Source organism: Podarcis pityusensis (assembly GCF_964106645.2).
Source record: "Podarcis pityusensis genome assembly, chromosome: 7".
Taxonomy (NCBI): Eukaryota; Metazoa; Chordata; class Lepidosauria; order Squamata; family Lacertidae; genus Podarcis; species Podarcis pityusensis.
In genome coordinates, this window is record NC_138031.1 from 71,677,807 (window position 1) to 71,697,026 (window position 19,220).

Sequence of the window (19,220 nt, forward strand, 5' to 3'; positions counted from 1 at the left end):
CTCACCCATCTTCGATGTTTAGAAGTCATTTAGCTAATTTCTCTTGACCAGAGTGCCTCTATTTCCCAACACAATTCCAACCCCGCTGTGAGGACAGAAGATCAGCTGACAATATTTTATCCTGCCTTTTCACTATGTAGTTCAGGACCATACATGATTCTCCCTCTTCATTCCCCACATACTTTTATTCTCACAACCAGAACCTCTTTACGATTGAAGGCCCCAGAAATTGGGAGTTGTATCCAATGTTGCTTCTACCCAGAGTAGACACATTGATATTAATGAACTTGACTGACTTAGGTCCATTAATTTCAGTGGATGTACTCTGAGTAGACTTTAGGGATACAACCCTTAACGTTCATTTGAGGCACATATTTTCCCCTCCTTTTCAGCTTGAGCAATGTTGATCATAGCCTCTTCCAAGTGTGATGTGTGAGACAATTGCCCATTTCCTGAAAGAAAGGTGTCATCCCTGTGAGGCAAATTGGGCTGTGAGAGTGTGATTAGTCCAAGGTCAAAAAGTGGGCTTCAGTGTTTGAAAGTCACATGCTCTGAGACACATTCAGTTACTCAGTGGGAGCAGTCTACATAATTGCTCTACTTAATGAAGATGAAAAAATCCTCTGGCTCCACCTTCAGAGTGGGTGGAACACTTTATGTTATCTCATATAAACAGCACACAGGCAGAATCAGAAGGCAGCAATGGCCCTGCAGTAATCTTTCCATAAACATCTGGGGCACCGGTTGTCACGAGTGAAAATATTGGCCTAATAAAATACAGAAAACCCAACAGAAGCTTGGGAAAACATTACTGGTGGGCCAAAAAGAGGGGGGGGGGCGGAGCTCAAAGTGCTAGAAATTAGATTTGTTCCAGGCCTGGCATATTTGGAAACAAGTCTTTCTTGGGGGAACATTTCCAGCAGCCATTCTCATAAAAACATCTAATTTCTAGCACTTGGGAGTTTTTCCGTTTCCCCTCTAATAAATTCTAGACCAGCCTTCCTCAGCTTAAACATGTGAGGAGGAGGAGGAGGAGGAGGAGGAGGAGGAGGAGGAGGAGGAGGAGGAGGAAGAAGAAGAAGAAGAAGAAGAAGAAGAAGAAGAAGAAGAAGAAGAAGAAGAAGAAGAACAACAACAACAACAACAACAACAACCTGTGTAGGGAGTCAGTGGTGTTGCAAAGTGGGGGCAGGGAGGCGGTGCACCTCAGGTTCCATGTCGTGCCACCACAGCCGCATGTGGAGGTTCCTCCATGGCTGCAGCCATGAGCAGAGGATCCCGCCACCATCCGTAAAGCGTTCGAGCGGCGCTGGTGGCAAACCGCTACATACAACACATGCACAGTGTCGCACGCATGTGCTGTACGTAGCAACCCTGCACATGCGTTTTACATTGCGGTATGCCGCCGGTGCTGCCCAAGTGCCATACGGACAGCGGTGGGATACCTCCATTGCCGCTACAGCCTCAAGCGGAGGATCTCACTGCAGCCACTTCAGCCGTGAGCAGAGGATCCCACCACTGTCCATACGGCTCTTGGGTGGTGCCAGCAGCAAACTGGTACGTACAATGCAGGAACCGCTTACGGTGACCCGGGGGCCCCCTCTCAGCCTCCCTCCCTCCCTGGCTCGCTGTAAGCGGCTCCCACTTTGCTGCTTTACAGCGAGCCGGGGAGGGGGGGAGAAGGGCGGGTGGGAGCCATGGCTCCAGAGAGGATGAGCTGCGCAGCTTTGCCAGGGCCCCAGCAAAGCAGCATAGCTTCCCCCAATGGCTCGGGGTACTTGGGAGTCGTGGGGGTGGGGGCACAGAGGCATAGGAAGGGGGGCAGACATTTGGCACCCATCTGTGACACCCAAGCCTACCCCAAGCTGTCGATGTGTGGGGAGCGGGTGACAAAAAAAATTCTGCACTGGGTACCACCTGGGCTTGCTACACCTCTGTTGGGAGTTAGGGACACGCACACTGTCTGAACCCAAGAATGCCAGGTGAACATGTTCCGTTCCCCATCCTTTGTGCATTGATAGGAAGGTCTCAGGTGGGCTGAACATGCTTAGAAGCTGTTTCATAACTTGCTTGGGAGCCCCTTTTAGACCTTTGCACTAAACATGCAAAAGTCAGGGATAGAGTTGATGGCATGTATTGGGAGGTTGGGGTCAGGAGTATGGATGCCAGAAAATTCCAACAGAAACAGAAATGGTTGGTCTTTACTTATTTGTCCTTCATCCATAACAAAAATCAATTCGGTGACTACAATTGATGTCTGTCGATGTTGTTGCTCAAAGTCTGCAAAAGATGCATACATGACTATGCTTCTCCCACCCATTTTCACTGTGTTTCCTTTGAAACGCATAGGTTGTCATAAAGTAATGACAACGTAATTTACAAACCTAAGTTATGGAAGTTATGTAATTTATCCTCAGTGGACAGAAAGACAAGTAGCATAGTTTTTGGCAGAAGAACTGCAGCAGAATGGAAACAGTGCTGCGGGTGATGAATACAAGGCAGAACAAAATAATAATAATTGATGTCTTCTGATATTCCTAGTCAGGACACAACGTTTTGTCCCTGTCTGTTCTGGCTCAATGCCATAATAGGACTAATATCCACGACATAGGCTTAGACACAGCTTATAGGTTGTGTGTATGAAACATTCCTTTCTCCCATACGTAAGCCTTCAGCATGGGTTGTGAGAATGCTGATGTTCAGAGAAGTGTAATTTTTCTTCTCCTCTGCCTCCATATATACTACCCAGATCTCTTCATTCCTTCTCTCTGGAAGATCTGGAACCACACCCTGGAGAAAAATCAGCTGGAAATTGGAAAGCATGAGGTGACCTTATAGCAAATTAGACTATTTGTCCATCTAATTCTTCAGGTTGTTGTTTAGCAGGTGAAGCTGACTCCTGGCCCATGAAAGGAATGCTATGGGAAAATGTTCAAAATGGAATGTCTCTTTTTGTGGAGTCGAGTTGAGGAGAAATGGCATGATTTCTGTATGCCTGGCCATTGGGAAAAAGTTGGCCGCGCTACCCATAATTGAAATAAATATAGCTAATGGAAGCCATTGTCTTTTCTGTACTGGGCTGTATGTCAAACTTCCCACCCCCCTCATTTCCATTCTGAAGCAATAAGCAAATGTCAGCAATCCAAGAACGTCTGCAGCAATCCAATCTAATACACTTTTAAAGACTATTAAGCAATTAAAGATTTGTCACTAATGGCTTTTAAAACGAAGGGGAAGCAAAACAGGGAAACAAAAGAAGCTTGATACTCTAAAAATAGGTTACATGGTGTATTCCTTCAAATAAAACATCTTGTTAACTTGCACAGAAACATTTTGCTTTCATGCTTTCAATGATTTGGTGCTAATGAGGGATGCATTTCCTTAAAAAAAGAGAGAGATGATAATGTATATATTAAAATATGCACTGGGTTTATGAGATTATTAACCGTTCACTAACGTAGCAAGAATAGGATTTCACACATAATGGAATTAGTGATGCTATCCTCTTTATTCGGTATATTTGCTTGGTGGTGGCAAATGGATTAAAGCTGGCCATCTACAAATTATTATTACTACTACTACAACTACTACTATTATTATTATTATTATCACATTTATATCTGACTTTTCTTCCAAGGAGCTCAAGGTGGTGTTGATGGTTCTTCTCCTCACTGCATCCTTACAACACTGTGTGGTGAGTTAGGTTATGAGAATGACTGACTCACAGCCACCCAGTAAACTTCATGGCTAAGGCTGGATTTGAACCTTGGTCTACCAACTCCATTCATTCAGTCTAACTTAGCTCCAGTAGTGGTGAGTCTCAATCCATCTCTGACCACACAGAATGACTAGAGCAGCATTTTCAAACTGCTGATAACATCTGAACCACACTTCTAACCGAATTAAAATAATCATCTTCACCCTCTCTCCTTTGGTTTGTTTCGGAACACCCCTAGGCAGGATCCTACAGGGTGAGGGCATATTTGGGTATATCTCTGCTTAAGGCAGCAGTACCCAGGTTCACCTCAGGCTTACGCAAGAGTAAGCCAGCTGCTCCCATTGGGTCAAAGATGGGCTGCTGGCGGCAAAGGGTCCACTGCTACTCTCTAGAGGCTTAGCCGGGTTCAGGGGATTCCTCCAAGCTGAAGCCACTTTCTCCCCATCCGCTCTGAAGTGAGGTCTTCCCTCTGCCAGCAGATCCTTCATTGGCACGTGTAAGAATCCCACCATTCTGCACAGAGGTCACATAGATGCTTATGCCACCTTGTTTGTTCACAGGCGCTTTGGGCTCATTTATTTATTTGACTTGGTAATTACAGGTAAGATCAATTTAGTGGGCAGGAATGGGGAATGTCTAGATCAGCGGTTCTCAACCTGTGGGTCCCCAGATGTTGTTGGACTACAACTCCCATCATCCCTGAGCTCTGGCCTTGCTAGCTAGGGATGATGGGCATTGTAGTCCAACAACATCTGGGGACCCACAGGTTGAGAACCGCTGGTCTAGATGCTGTTGGATAACTACTGCCATCACCTGTCAGGCTGCTGGAAAAACCCCTCCGTCTGTTGTCTGTAAGCAGAACCAGGCACAGAGCTTGCAGGGATCAACTTTATTGCTCAGTAATCAGCACATGGCACATCAGATGAGCATTGCAGAAGCTAAAGTTCCCTCCTCTCTCCTCCTCACTCATATACCTCCCTCCTTGCATTTTTTCATCATGACTGAGCTTTTCCTAATTGTTCTAGCCTTTTCTCGGCCCTTCTTTCCTGTGCTGAGAGTGGGGGAGGAGAAGGAGCTGAATCGGGACTGTATTGGAGAGCAGGAGACACAGCCCCTTCTCCTTCTCTGTCAGCATCTGTGGCTACCTCAAGCTTTTCCCCTTCACTTTCACTCTCTGGTGATAATTCCTCCCTGTCCCACAAGTCTGAACCTAGTTCAAAGTCCCCTTCCCCCCCTCAGGTGCCTCCTGGACTGCTGGCGGCCTCCACTCTTCCTCATCCAGCCAGTCCCTGATATCACCCCCTCACCATTGGCCATGCTGCCTGGGATGGATTGCACTTGGAGTTCAACAACTTCTGGAGCAACAAGGTTATCTATCCCTAACCTTGGAGGAAGGACCATAGCTGAGAAGCAGAGAACATGTTTCGTATGCAAAAGACCTCAGCTTCGTTCCCCAGCATCTTCATGTGAGGCTTGGAAAGAATTCTTTCGATGAGTGACCTGAGCTTGTATAAGGAAATCTCCTGTGTTTTATGATATGGAATCCAGCCTCGTTGGTTATTAAAATGCACAACACTGTTCCAAGCATGTTTCTCCTTGTCCCCATCTCTTAATTGGGATCATCGGGTAGTGGCAGAAGCTTGGGGTGCAGGATGTTTCACCAAATCCATTAGGTTGCTTTCCCCTCCCTCTTCTGTTTGATGTTGACATGAAAAAAAGAAAATCACTATTCCTTGCCTTTGTAACTTCAAGACCTGGCTGTAATTCATTCTGAGTAGTACTACCTTTGAAGACAGTTCAGAGGCTGCAGCTGCTGTAGAATGCAATGGCTCACCCGGAATATTTGTGATGGGATAAAGACCCTATAAGGGATGCGGGTGGTGCTGTGGGTAAAACCTCAGCGCCTAAGACTTGCCGATCGCATGGTCGGCGGTTCGAATCCCCACGGCGGGGTGCGCTCCCGTCGTTCGGTCCCAGCGCCTGCCAACCTAGCAATTCAAAAGCACCTCCAGGTGCAAGTAGATAAATAGGGACCGCTTACCAGTGGGAAGGTAAACGGCGTTCTGTGTGCTGCGCTGGCTCGCCAGATGCAGCTTGTCACGCTAGCCACGTGACCTGGAAGTGTCTGCGGACAGCGCTGGCTCCCAGCCTATAGAGTGAGATGAGCGCACAACCCTAGAGTCTGTCAAGACTGGCCCGTACGGGCAGGGGTACCTTTACCTTTACCTTTATAGACCCTATAGCTCTGGGCTCCTTTTGGAGGAAGAATGTAATATTATAGATTGATTGATTGATTGATTGATTGATTGATTGATCGATAGCAATAGTGTACCAGAGTGACAAAATGCAAAGGACAGGGCTGCTATGCTTTAAATAACATGTTGATCTAAATATATGCTGCACTTCCTAGCTGTGATTCCTACATTGCTGAAGGGTCTTTGGGTCCCTTTCAACTCTACAATTCCATGATTATATTATTCCCCCTTCAAAAAAAGGCATTAGCTGGTATGAAACCTGAGTGTGGACTTCGTTCAGCGATGACCTATATTCAGGTCAATACAATAACTGCATAGAACACACACACACACACACACACACACACACACACACGTCTTTTGCACAGCTATGAAAAGCATAGGTGTGTTTTGTTTCCTGTATTATCTGCTCACCCAAGCATCCGATAATGCTTGGCTCTTATTTAAATATAAAACACTATGAATGCTTCTGTAGTGATCAAATGGAACTGCTAGTTGTCTAATCAGTTCAATGGGTGTCAGGGCTCTACAGGGGAGAGGCATCAAGGAATCATGCGCATTCAAGTTGGGTAGGAGAACAAATCCCCACAACAGCAATAAAGGATGAGAAGAGCCAGAGGGAAGCACCAAAATCCAAGGTAAGGGAGTAAGGGCTAAACTGCCGAAAAGCCAAAATGATGGGGAAACAGACATTAGAACTTCTGGTAGCCTGAGTTGCTCAGATTAAGAAGAACCACCTGAAACACTAGAGCTTCATAGGGTCCGTTCGACAGGGATTGGCTCATGAAACTCAGCTGCTATGCAACCAGGTGGCATATGCCTAAACTACAGCTTTGAAGCACAGAGTTGAATCTCTTGAGTTTGAAGTTGGTGCAAGTTGTAAGGAACGGGAGCCAAGCCACTGGAAAGACTTGTTGTTGTTGTTTAGTCATTTAGTCATGTCCGACTCTTCATGACCCTATGGACCAGAGCACGCCAGGCACTTCTGTCTTCCACTGCCTCCCGCAGTTTGGTCAAACTCATGCTGGTAGCTTTGAGAACACTGTCCAACCATCTCGTCCTCTGCCGTCCCCTTCTCCTTGTGCCCTCCATCTTTCCCAACATCAGGGTCTTTTCCAGGGAGTCTTCTCTTCTCATGAGGTGACTGGAAAGACTAGCATGAGATAAAACAAACACACCAATACCTTACACTGAGTTATGTATAGTACGCACCTTTGAGGTCCTCTGAATGGCAAGCTTCCATAGGTTCCCTTTCCAGTTGAGTTTCAGGAGAAATGGCCCCTCTTTGGGCCACTTGACACACTATGCAGGAGCAAATATGGGTTGGGCAAGGTGTAAATTGTCGGGATTCACAGAATGCTGTGTGAGATAGTAAGTCTGCAGGCTTGAGTTTGCTAGCCGATGCAAGTGGCTGATGCAATCAGCCTGCAATACTTTCTATGGAAGTGCTGGGTCAGAAAGACTCAGCAGTAATGTGCTGTCAGTTGATTGGCTGTCATCGGTTTAAAGGGGAAACCTGTCCAGCAGTAAGTGGGTGGTGTAGAAGAGTGTGGTCAGAGAGAGAAAGATAGAAAGGTCTTACTATTTGCCTTAAGGTGCAGCCAGGTACTCTGTTTGACTGTATGAACTGGTCGTGTACTATAGCCTGTAGATTATTGTATATATTTATATATATATAGCTCACAATAAATATACTGCACTGCACTGCACTGAAGAACCTGGAACTCTGAGCATTTCTGCTAAAGCGCCGCAGAGAATTCATGACACAAATATGGGTTTGGCAAGCAGCATGCACTCAACAGAGAGTTACGATGTTATCATCCAGTTATGATGTTCTCAGCACCGCTGTGACCAGGAGGATGACCCTGCCTCCACCCACCCACATTCTGAGCCACTATTGTTTTCTGAAGGTGTCAAATACACCTATACAGTGGTACCTCGGGTTGCAAACTTAATTCGTTCTGGAAGTCTGTTCTTAAACCGAAGTGTTCTTAACCTGAGGTGCACATTTCCTACATAGGCCTCCTGTGGCCCCAGAAGCGGATTACGTTTGTATCCCAGGGCAAAGTTTGCAACCCAGAGACCTACTTCCGGGTTTGCAGAGTTCATAACCCAAAGCGTTCATAACCTGAAGTGTTCGTAACCTGAGGTACCACTGTACCACATTGTTTGTTAAGTATACAATTAGAATATCTTAGGCATGTGCCCCTAAAAATTAGATGCCTGGCATCAGTGGACAGGCAGGTTGGGCACTAGTCAAGTCCTCTAACAGCTCAGAAGGGCCCTTCACTGGCTTGACTGAGCTGTGCCAACTTATCCCTTTGCCCTTTGTTAGACCCCTTAGCAACCATTTTAAGATTTGGCAGTTAGCAGTACAGCTTTTGAACAGGAGCTGGCTCCTATCCACAGTTCCCATACCCATTGTTTTAATTTACCCACAATGGAATGCCCCGGCCCATAGACATTGAGTAGAGAAGTGCGTCCAGAAGAAGGAATTTGTATCAGTATTTGTTTCTTATTAGTTCGTATCAATGCTTTTCTGGTGTATTTTGTAGCATTTGTTGCTGTTTTAGTTTGCTGTACTAGAGATTTTATATATATATATATATATAGTAGTATAAAGGTAAAGGGACCCCTGACCATTAGGTCCAGTCCTGACCGACTCTGGGGTTGCAGCGCTCATCTCGCTTTATTGGCCGAGGGAGCTGGCGTACAGCTTCCGGGTCATGTGGCCAGCATGACTAAGCCGTTTCTGGTGAACCAGAGCAGCGCACGGAAACACCGTTTACCTTCCCGCCGGAGAGGTACCTATTTATCTACTTGCACTTTGACGTGCTTTCAAACTGCTAGGTTGACAGGAGCAGGGACCGAGCAACGGGAGCTCACCCCGTCACGGGGATTCAAACCGCCGATCTTCTGAGTGGCAAGTCCTAGGCTCTGTGGTTTAACCCACAGCGCCACCCGCGTCCCATTACGTAGTATAGAAATGTCCTAAATAATATAAATACATTTCTTGATGCTTTAAGCATGTTTTGAGTAGCATATTTTTTTTAAAAAAAATATTGTTGAACGACTGGTGATGTCTTTTGGATAAGTCATGATGCTTCATGGCTGGGTGGAGATTAGAATTTGGGTATCCCCCATCCTCGTTCAGCACTCTAACCACACACTGGAACACAGGAAGCTGCCTTATATCGAATCAGACCATTGGTCCATCTGTTTGAGTGTTGTCAACCCTGATTGGCAACAGCTTTCCAGGATTTCAAGCAGGGATTCTTAATTCCCAGCTCTGCCCAGGATTGAATCTGGGACCTTCTGCAAATATGCAGAAGGTGAGCTCCACCACTGAGCGAGGGCCCTTCTCCTTCCTGCCTCTATGAATGTGCTTTTTCACATTTAGCATGCTGCTTTTCCAAGCAAGAGGGAGCTCCAGTCCCATACAGAAAAAGCAGCAATGTGCTTTCCACAGCAAGCTACCGCTGCCTGCTGCCCTGTGTTGCCAGTCTATTTCGTGTCACTGATGTACAGCCAGCTCCGCAAGGCTTTACAGCCAATCGCAATATTGGAGGCAGAATTTCACCTACCGTATTTCACTTCCAAGTACACTGATTCATTGCCAGAGCCTCCAGTGCCAGCAGAGAGCATTAGCTGTGATTTTGTCATAATACTCTGCCATGTAATTTGCTGGAAGAAACAATGACCCCATGCTGACACAGTCCTTTTTCACAGCTTGTGTATCCCAGCTTCGGAGGGAGCTTTCAGATTAGCTGTAAATATTAGCTCAGGCCTGGAAACCTGTTGGTCTGAAATTCTTTCCCTCCCTCCTTCCCCCTCTCATTGCAATAGTACACATATCTGAGTTTGGCAGTGAAAACTTCCAGTCTTGTAGAGAATCCTATACATTCTGTGCAAATTTTGAGGGTTTTTAAAACAGACTTCCACTCTCCATGAGCTGATATCATTCAATAGAAAGTGGCAGAATTCTCTTTAACTAGTTCTTCAGATATTAAATGGACTTCAGCTACAGAATGGTTTAAGATACTTTTCTCTATCAAGGTCCTCCTGTTCAAATATGAAAAGAGTTGATCCCTTCACAATAATGAAACAGCCTGGCACAGACCCTGCAAGGGTACCTATTTTCCTGGGACAGTCCTGGATTTACAGAAGCTGTCCTGGTTTCTTATTTGACCCCAGAATGTCCCACTTTTCCTTAGGATATCCCTGATCTCATCAGAGAAATGTCTGAAGATATGGTAGGACGTCCCTATTTCCATCAGAGAAATGTTGGAGTGCATGGAGTTACGGGACCCCCAAGCCAACTATACAACCTTTAGAAGAAATCTGAAGGCAGCCCTGTATAGGGAAAATTTTTAATGTTTAATGTTTTATTATGTTTTTATATATGTATCTGGAAGTCGGCCAGAGTGGCTGGGGCAACCTCTTCAGATGGGTGGGTAAACATTATTATTATTATTATTATTATTATTATTATTATTATTACTATTATTGAATAGGACATCACATCCCTATTTTCATCGGAGAAATGTTGGAGGATATACTCTCATACACAGCTCAAAAGGATATATGGGAACAAGGGTACTCAATTGATAGGATGAGAACTTGTATTTAAGCCACCTTGAACCTTGACGAAAGGCTAAGTGTAAATATTTTAAATAACCAAATAAATATTATTCATTTATCTCAGTGATGGCGAATCTTTTAGAGATCGAGTGCCCAAACTGCAACCCCAAACCCACTTATTTATCACAAAGTGCCAACATGGGAATTTAACCTGTATATCTCTTTTTTTTCATGTGTTTCACACTTCATCTTTATGACTGCTGTTGTAATAAATAACCCTTCGTAAAAGTTATTGCATTATATTCTTCATTAAATTATATATTTCCATTGAGATGTAATTTTATGGTATAACTCAGTCCTTTTTTTTCTAAAAAAATGTTTAGGGGTACTCTCATTTTGACTCAAGAAAGTCACCACTGGGGGGGGGGGGAGGAATAAATACAGTTCAAATTGGGAAAAATAAATACAGTTCAAATTGGGAAACATAAATACAGTGGTACCTCAGTTTTTGAACAGCTTAGTTCTCGAACTACTTGCAGTGGTGAAGTTGCATGCTCCACTACCGGGGGCAGAGAGCAAGCAGGGGCGTGGCTGGTGCCCCCCGGGGGGGCGTGATGCGTGCCCCGGAGGTGTGGCGCGCATCCTGTGGGCATGGTATGCCACCCACAAGGGCATGGCATGCCACCCACAGGGGCGTGGCGTGCATTCTGGGAGCGTGACACGCCGCCTATGGGGGTGTGGTACCCAGTGCACAGGGGTGTGTGCAGCGCATGTAAGGGGGTGCCGTGATGGCACCCTACTGGAGTAGTGTGCCGGGGCGGTCTGCTCCCTCCGCACCCCGGTTCCTCCGCCAGTGACTACTTGGAACCTGAACACTTCAAACCCCAAAATGAGTGTTCCGATTTTGGAACTTTTTTCGGAAGCTGAATGTGCTCTGTTCTGAGTATAACTTCCATTTTGAGTGCAACACTTCTGTTTTCTTAGTGAGGGAAGGTGGGCAGTGTGGCAAGTGAGCAGGCACCTGCCGCTCTCCAGCACTGGGTCCCTCCGCCACTGCCATCCCTTCCTCCAGCTCTGGCAGCCCTAGCACTGAGTGAGGAAAGGCTGGGCCAGTGCAGCAAGAGAGCAGGCAAGGGATGTTGCCACCACACACACACACCCCAGCCTGCTCCTGCTTGCAGGCAAATAGGAGTGGGATCGGGCTGCTCTGCTAGGCAGTGTTGCTGCTTGCACGGGAACAGGAGCTGGATTGTAGCTGCTCAGCTGGGGAGGTGAAGGCTCCATCACACTTTCCATAGAGGGGTTCCCGGCTGCACTCCCCTCATGGGAGAAGTTTAAAGGAGCCCCCACCTCCACATTAGATCCCTTGGAACCCCGTGAAGGCAGCCAGGCCTAATAGTTGCTGGGGTTGGGGAAGGTGGAGGCAGCCCGGAAGCTGCATCTGAGAGCCCCTGCACCACCTGAAGGCAGCTGAGCTGCTGGATCCTGCTCCTACTTGCATGCAAGCAGGAGTGGAGGCTTCCCGCTGAGAGATCCCCACCTCCACTCCTGCTTGCATGCAAGCCCTCCTCTCTTCCCTTCCCCACCCACAGCACAGAAGCTACGGCCCTGCTGGGGCGTCCGCGTGCGTGCCCACAGAGAGGGCTTTATTTGCCCTGTCTGGCACACATGCCATAGGTTCGCCACCACTGATTTATCTGACCTGATCTGATTTAATAAAGAATTTGATTTGAAATATTATTCAGTTCTTCTCTTGTTGGGTTCATTACTTAATTAATCCATTTATCTGAGCTCCCATTTCACACCATTGTGGAAGTTCAGTTAGAATAACATTGCCTTTTAAAAACGAAGGGAATCGGAATGTTATTGAGTTCATTAATTGAATGTTTATAAAACGTTCATAAAGTGAAATCTCCAGACGTAAGCCCAAATTGACTTCAGTGTGTGCAATCTTTCAACTCAATAATCAGCTTCAGTGTTAATCTCCACCTGTTTGACAAAGATTTCGCAAATCCTAAAGATTGTTCCTTTCCCACTCTGACTTAACAGTGCTTAGGCTGTAGTGGGGTGCAAAATCAGTTTCCCCACTAAAATGCAATGCAAATGACATTCCGCACCCTTTACCTAAGCAGAGGGAAATTCAGAGCACAAATGTGGATTGGCGAGGAGCGAACCAGGGGAGAATTGAGAGTACATCTATTTATTATTTACAAATGTACAGATCCAATTATTATTGTGCTGGGTCCATAAGAGAACATGCAATGAAACAATGCTCGATTCACAGTGACTTCAGTTACAAAGCAACAAGAGAATCCCTGAATCAGAGCTTTCCTACACAAATTTCTTCAGACCTCTGCACTGCTCAAAGCTGAAAGCCACATGCAGACTGGCCAAGCCAGTTTCACAGTTTTCTGAGCAGGTCCATCCACCACAGAAACGAGGGAAGTTACTTTATGTGCTGGTTATTTTAGGACACCTGCACATATTTTTTACATGTATAATATTGCATACAATATGTAAGGATTCTTCATATTTATATATTTAAGGATTCTTGTTCAAAAACAAGAGAGAAATTAAAACAAAAATCTCTGGAGATAAGCCTGGCACTGAGATTTTCAGGAATACGTACTTCAATGCGATATACTATATCGTTTCCCCAGTGACTGGCACCTACTGTTAATAGCCACCCATTGTTAGACTTCCAATAATGCAACAGCTTGAATCATAACAATAGACTTCAGGATTAATGTTGTCGCTAAAATCAGAATAGTCATTTGATGTGAAGGCAATTAACTGAGAACCCATGACATATAGTTATTGGGTCTACTCTTCTGTAGGCCTAACTCTACTCAGTAATGGCAGAAATTCATATCTGGATTTCCAAATATATCTTCCCATGAGCTGAAGCAGACCATAAAATTATTCATTTTTTCTTCTGCGTCCAACTCTACTTTCTCCTCTTTTCCTTGCATTGCTCCTTTTCTGTCTCATGTTTGTTTTGAGTTCCAAAAGATCTCATTACTGTGCCATTGTACTCTTAATTGTTTCCCAGAATCATAGTGCAGTGGTACCTCAGGTTACATACGCTTCAGGTTACATACTCCGCTATCCCAGAAATAGTGCTTCAGGTTGATAACAGAAATTGTGCTCCGGCGGCGCAGCAGCAGCAGGAGGCCCCATTAGCTAAAGTGGTGCTTCAGGTTAAGAACACTTTCAGGTTAAGAACGGACCTCTGGAATGAATGAGTTACTTAACCCGAGGTACCACTGTGTCGGAACAAGACGTCATACTAACAGCACTGATGCGAATGGGACATTTGCATTTGTGTTTCGTGTTAATTCTAGTTTCTTCAATGAGGATGCATTAGTATCTGCATCATAAACAAAAAAGCCATAGCCTTTCTGCATCTGGCTTTGAAACATCTGACACTGATCTCCCTAATAAAGAACAGAGGAGAAGGCTGAAGAAGGCAAAATGCTTTGGCTGCTTTCATCCACCAGTAATGGTTCTCCCTGCTACAAACTTTAAGTGGCTTCAGAGTATCAAAAGATCATTACACCTACAGTTGTGATATGCTCCTCTTTAGCCCTTTCCAACAATCTAAGTTCCTAGGGTTGGAAGCTGAATATTCCATTAGTGCAAGGATTCCTCCATGCACAACAGAACACCTCCTCTCTTCTCCCCTACAAGCCTACTAACTATGTTCTGTCATGGATGGACCTGCTCTCATATTTGTGGATAACACAGGACATGCGTGGAGGATGGTGAGTGGGGGAACTCCATTGCACTAGAGCTAATCCTTATCCTAGCACAACTATTTAGTTGTATTTTACCCCAAGAATTTTAACAGCATAAAGTCAGTCTGGGAAAGATATCTCTTCTGGAAACCCTGTGATGGAAAATTTTAAGACATCAATTATGCTATGTCAGGTTCCCCCATCCTGGTGCCCTCCAGTTCTTGTCAAATCCAACCCTCATCAGCCCCAACAAGTGTAGCCAATGACAGGAAGGGATGCGGGTGGTGCTGTGGTCTAAGCTACTGCCTCTTGGGCTTGCTGATCAGTAGGTCAGCAGTTCAAATCCCCACGATGGGATGAGCTCCTGTTGGTTCTTGCCAACCTAGCAGTTCAAAAGCACACCAGTGCAAGTAGATAAATAGGTGGCGGAAAGGTAACAGCGTTTCCCTGCGCTCTGGTTTCCGCCATGGTGTTCCGTTGCACCAGAAGCAGTTTAGTCATTCTGGCCACATGACCCGGAAAGCTGTCTGTGGACAAATGATGGCTCCCTTGTCCTGGAAAGCAAGATGAGCTCTGCACCCCATAGTCACCTTTGACTGGACTTAACCATCTAGGGGTCCTTTACCTTTTACCTTACCTAGCCAATTCCAGGGATGATGGGAGTTGTAATCCCTCCCCCCCAAAAATCTGGTAGGCAGTGCTTTTTTCTGGGGGAATGCAGGGGTACGCATACCCCTAAACATTTTGTGAATCTAAGTTTGGCCTCAGTGAGGGGCAGTATTTCAATTTGAGTAGGAAAATGAGAGTACCCCTAAACAATTTTTTGAGGGGAAAAAGCACTGCTGGTAGGCATCAGGTTGGGGAAGGCAGCTTTACATCCTCAATGCCTTCTAAATAGCCTCAGTCCAGTATATCTGAAGGAGCGTCTCCACCTCCATCGTTCTATCCGGACATTGAGGTCCAGCACCGAGGGCCTTCTGGTGGTTCCCTCACTGAGAGAAGCCAAGTTACAGGGAACCAGGCAGAGGGCCTTCTCCGTAGTGGCACCCGCCCTGTGGAACACCCTTCCACAGATGTCAAAGAGAAAAACAACTACCAGACTTTTAGACGACATCTGAAGGCAGCCCTGTTTAGGGAAGCTTTTAATGTTTGATGCATTACTTTATTTTAATATTGTGTTGGAAGCCGCCCAGAGTGGCTGGGGAAACCCAGCCAGATGGGCGGGGTATAAATAATAAATTATTATTATTATTATTATTATTATTATTATTATTATTATTATTATGTGCTTCTCGGGCTGCCAGGACTTGCTACAGAGCATTGTAATCACCAGTCTTATAATTTTAGAGGCTGTTCTCCTGCACACCTGCCATGATAGGGAGCAGACAGTACAATTAACCACAAAAGCCTACATGTTTGATTTCCAGCTGCCTTTTCTTGAAGTCACACAGCCAATGCAGTGCCGTAGGATTGTGGCGTGTGGTGAGACTCTGCTAGTACTCGAATGGGTAAGAGTGAAGTTCACAAAATGCTAAATGAAAAGACAGTACTATCAGAAGGGGTTCTTTGTATCGAAACTTACTGCTTCCAAGTTTCCTGCATATTCAAGAGATGCTTAGTCTGTGCTTCAAAGCCTCCTGCGGTTTCTTTTAAGCTCCTCCTGCAAGCCTTGTGAAGCCACCGGGCTTCATCTTGAAAAACAGACAGCTGGTGATACCATACTAAATGATAATCCGGGTGAAAGCTACCTATGAGAAACTTTGCTGGATTTCCAGACTTTTCCCACAAGTGGATAAGGGAGGGCGAATGTCACCCTCATAAAGGTACATAAACTTAGCCTGAAAAGGGACACAGACAAAGCTGCAGGCAGTAGGTGCCTCATCCATAGTTTTCCAGTGAAAACGTTCGATTTCAGTAGTACATTCGCCACCTCATGATAATAATAAAAACAATTTTATCATTTGCACTCCTTCCATCTGGCTGGGTTGCCCCAGCCACTCTGGGCAGCTTCCAACACATAAAAACATAATCAAACACCAAACATTAAAAGCATCTCATTGCAGGAGTACCTTCAAATGCCTTCTAAAAGTTGTATAGCTGTATATCTCCTTGACATCTGATGTGAGGGCATTCCACAGCTCACACTGAGTTTTGAAGGAAGATTTTTGGTAAGACTACTGACACTTCTCAATGGAGTTCAGTGCATGCATATGTGTGATACCACAAAAGGGGGAAGGACAAAAAAACATTAATGACATTTTTTCAATACTGTGGGTGTGACATCTGCTTCATGCCAACACTGGCAGTTTTGATGGGATTTGAGGGAAGAAATCCTCCACTTAGCAGGCAAAGCAGGTAGGATCTGATGCTCAAAAGCGAATGGAAATTCACCGAAAGGGAAATTCAGAGGTAAGCTTGGAGGCACCCACACAATAAAAGAAAGCCAAACAAACATGAGGTCAGAATACTCCTTAGAACAGAATTTGAGGGGTGCATAGCAGTCTGCAGGGGAGAAAAGAAGAAGCCATTTCCATTAACACAAGCAGAAGTCAATCACACAACATTGGATTCTGCCTAATGTATTTTAAAAACATACATTTACAAGAATTTTCATGCCAATTTCTCCCCCAACTAACGCTCCGGAGATGGAGGGGGTCGCAAGGACACACAGGGAGAGAACAGGGTGGGGAAGTTACACTGTGCAGCTAAAAGTCATTGTGCTAGCATAACTATTTAATTGGATACAACCCTTCTTATTTCCTGTTACAACAATAAACATTGACCAGATTATTATTATTATTATTATTATTATTATTATTATTATATTTATTGGCATTTTCATTTTCAAAAAGCACCATGTGATTTTACATATCTTTACATTTCCTATATTCTGACTCTCTCAAATAGCGACTTCCCCCTATCCCTACCAACTGACTTTCTAACTTCCAATTATAATTTCATCCGCATTTCTCATTCCCCCCATCTACCTTTCCTTTTACTTTGAGATTCCTTATCATTGTAAACAAGTTTCTAAACAAACCTTTAAGCCAGTCCTGTTAGTGTTGTTAAGTGTTTACAATGTTCTTTCAAATAAATAATAAATTTACTACAGTCTTTTTCAAACTGTTGGTCTCACTGGTCTTGGATTTTCCCGGACAGTCTTACCAGCTCTATATATTCAATCATCTTGCTCTGCCATTCTTCTACTGTCAGAATTTCTTGCTGTTTCCACATCGGGACTAAAAGAATCCTTGCCACTGTTGTTGCGTATAAGAGTATAGTATGGTCTTTCTTAGGAATCTTTTCTCCTAAAATACCTAACCTTTCTCCTAAAATACCTTTCTTAGGAATCTCTTCTCCTAAAAAACTTTGACCAGTTTAACAACCATAGGAATATTGGCCTTCTTGCCACATTGTCCATCTTCCTCTGAATTTATACTTCTGTTAGAAGGCATTAAAGGGTTAATGAATCCATGACCACAAATCACTCTCCATAGCTTCCCATATGCCACACGCGCACAGCATCAATGTCAGGTATGTTATGCTGCCCTTCTCTATGTATAACCTCCTGGATGTGATTTTTGTTTTATTTATTTAAAAACACGGAGAGAAACATCCATGCAAACTCATGCCATTGTTTCAGCTCCAAATAATAGGAGTTATTTTGGAGGAGAAATTAAGTGTGTAGCGTCACTGCAGCATCAGCTACAGAGTCAGTACATTAGCAAAAGTCCTTCTTTCCTTGCTAATTCGCCTCAAAACCAGCATGGGGTCAGTCGCTCCTCAGACTCAGCATGGGAAGAAACTCCATGCTGGGTAGCGTAATTTTTTGGGGGCTTGTGAATCACCAAAATTATCTCTGCCATTACAGTTTATGTTCTAATGCTATTACACTTTAAAGTGTTAAACATTTCTAACATCCTTTGAATGTGTGTAATTGACAGGAATGTATTGCTTTATTATAGCACCATTCAGTTTTCCAAGAGGTTTCTATGAAGCCACTCAAAGGGAGTGGGATGATTTAAAAAGCAGAACTAAATTAACCTAACCTTCACAGGGGAAAAAACCCACACACATCTGATTCACCTTAATCACCAATTTGTGTCCTCTTCTGAGGAGGTTTTGTGTCCTCTTTGGAAGGTTTAAGTAGCGCTGGACAGAATCTGATTCATAGCAGCAAACATTTCAAAGGGATTTCATTAATCTTCAATCAATAGCAAAACACGTCATTAGCTGGAAAGCAGTAACTTCCTAATTATTGGTGGCACAAAGAATTTCCTTCTTCCCAAAATAGGCTGCACAGGCCTCTTTGACCGTCAACAATCCCTCAGAAAACTTGTTCCAGCTAGGAGCTAATGTCTGTCAAAGCAACAAATTGGCTGTGTATTTGAACTTCTTAGGCAGTGTATATCCACCAGAGAGCTTCAGTTAAGGTGCTCCTAATATGCAGACTCCAGTCTCTTCTTAGTTTACAGATGGGAGAATCTGTCAATTTTGTTTTTTCTCAGTTTTTTTGCCCCCCCCCCCTTCTTAAATTCACTTCTCCACATCACTTTGCATTTTTTTAATCCTCTTAAAAATTCATCAACATCCTAGTGCAAATTTCTCCTAATATACACATATTTGTATACACATTTCCCCAGTATAACACATTTTTGTATGTTATACACAACTGCATATACTGGAGTAACATGCACATTATAAACACATATATTAGTGGAAATATGTGTTTTTAATGTGTGTGTTACTCTGGTCTGTGCCTTTGTCTACCCATTTGTGCAAAAAATGTAAAGGTAAAGGAGCCTTGGATGGTTAAGTCCAATCAAAAGCGACTATGGGGTTGAGGCACTTGTCTCACTTTCAGGCCAAGGGAGTGAGCGTTTGTCTGCAGACAGCTTTCCAGGTCATGTGGCCAGGATGGCTAACCCG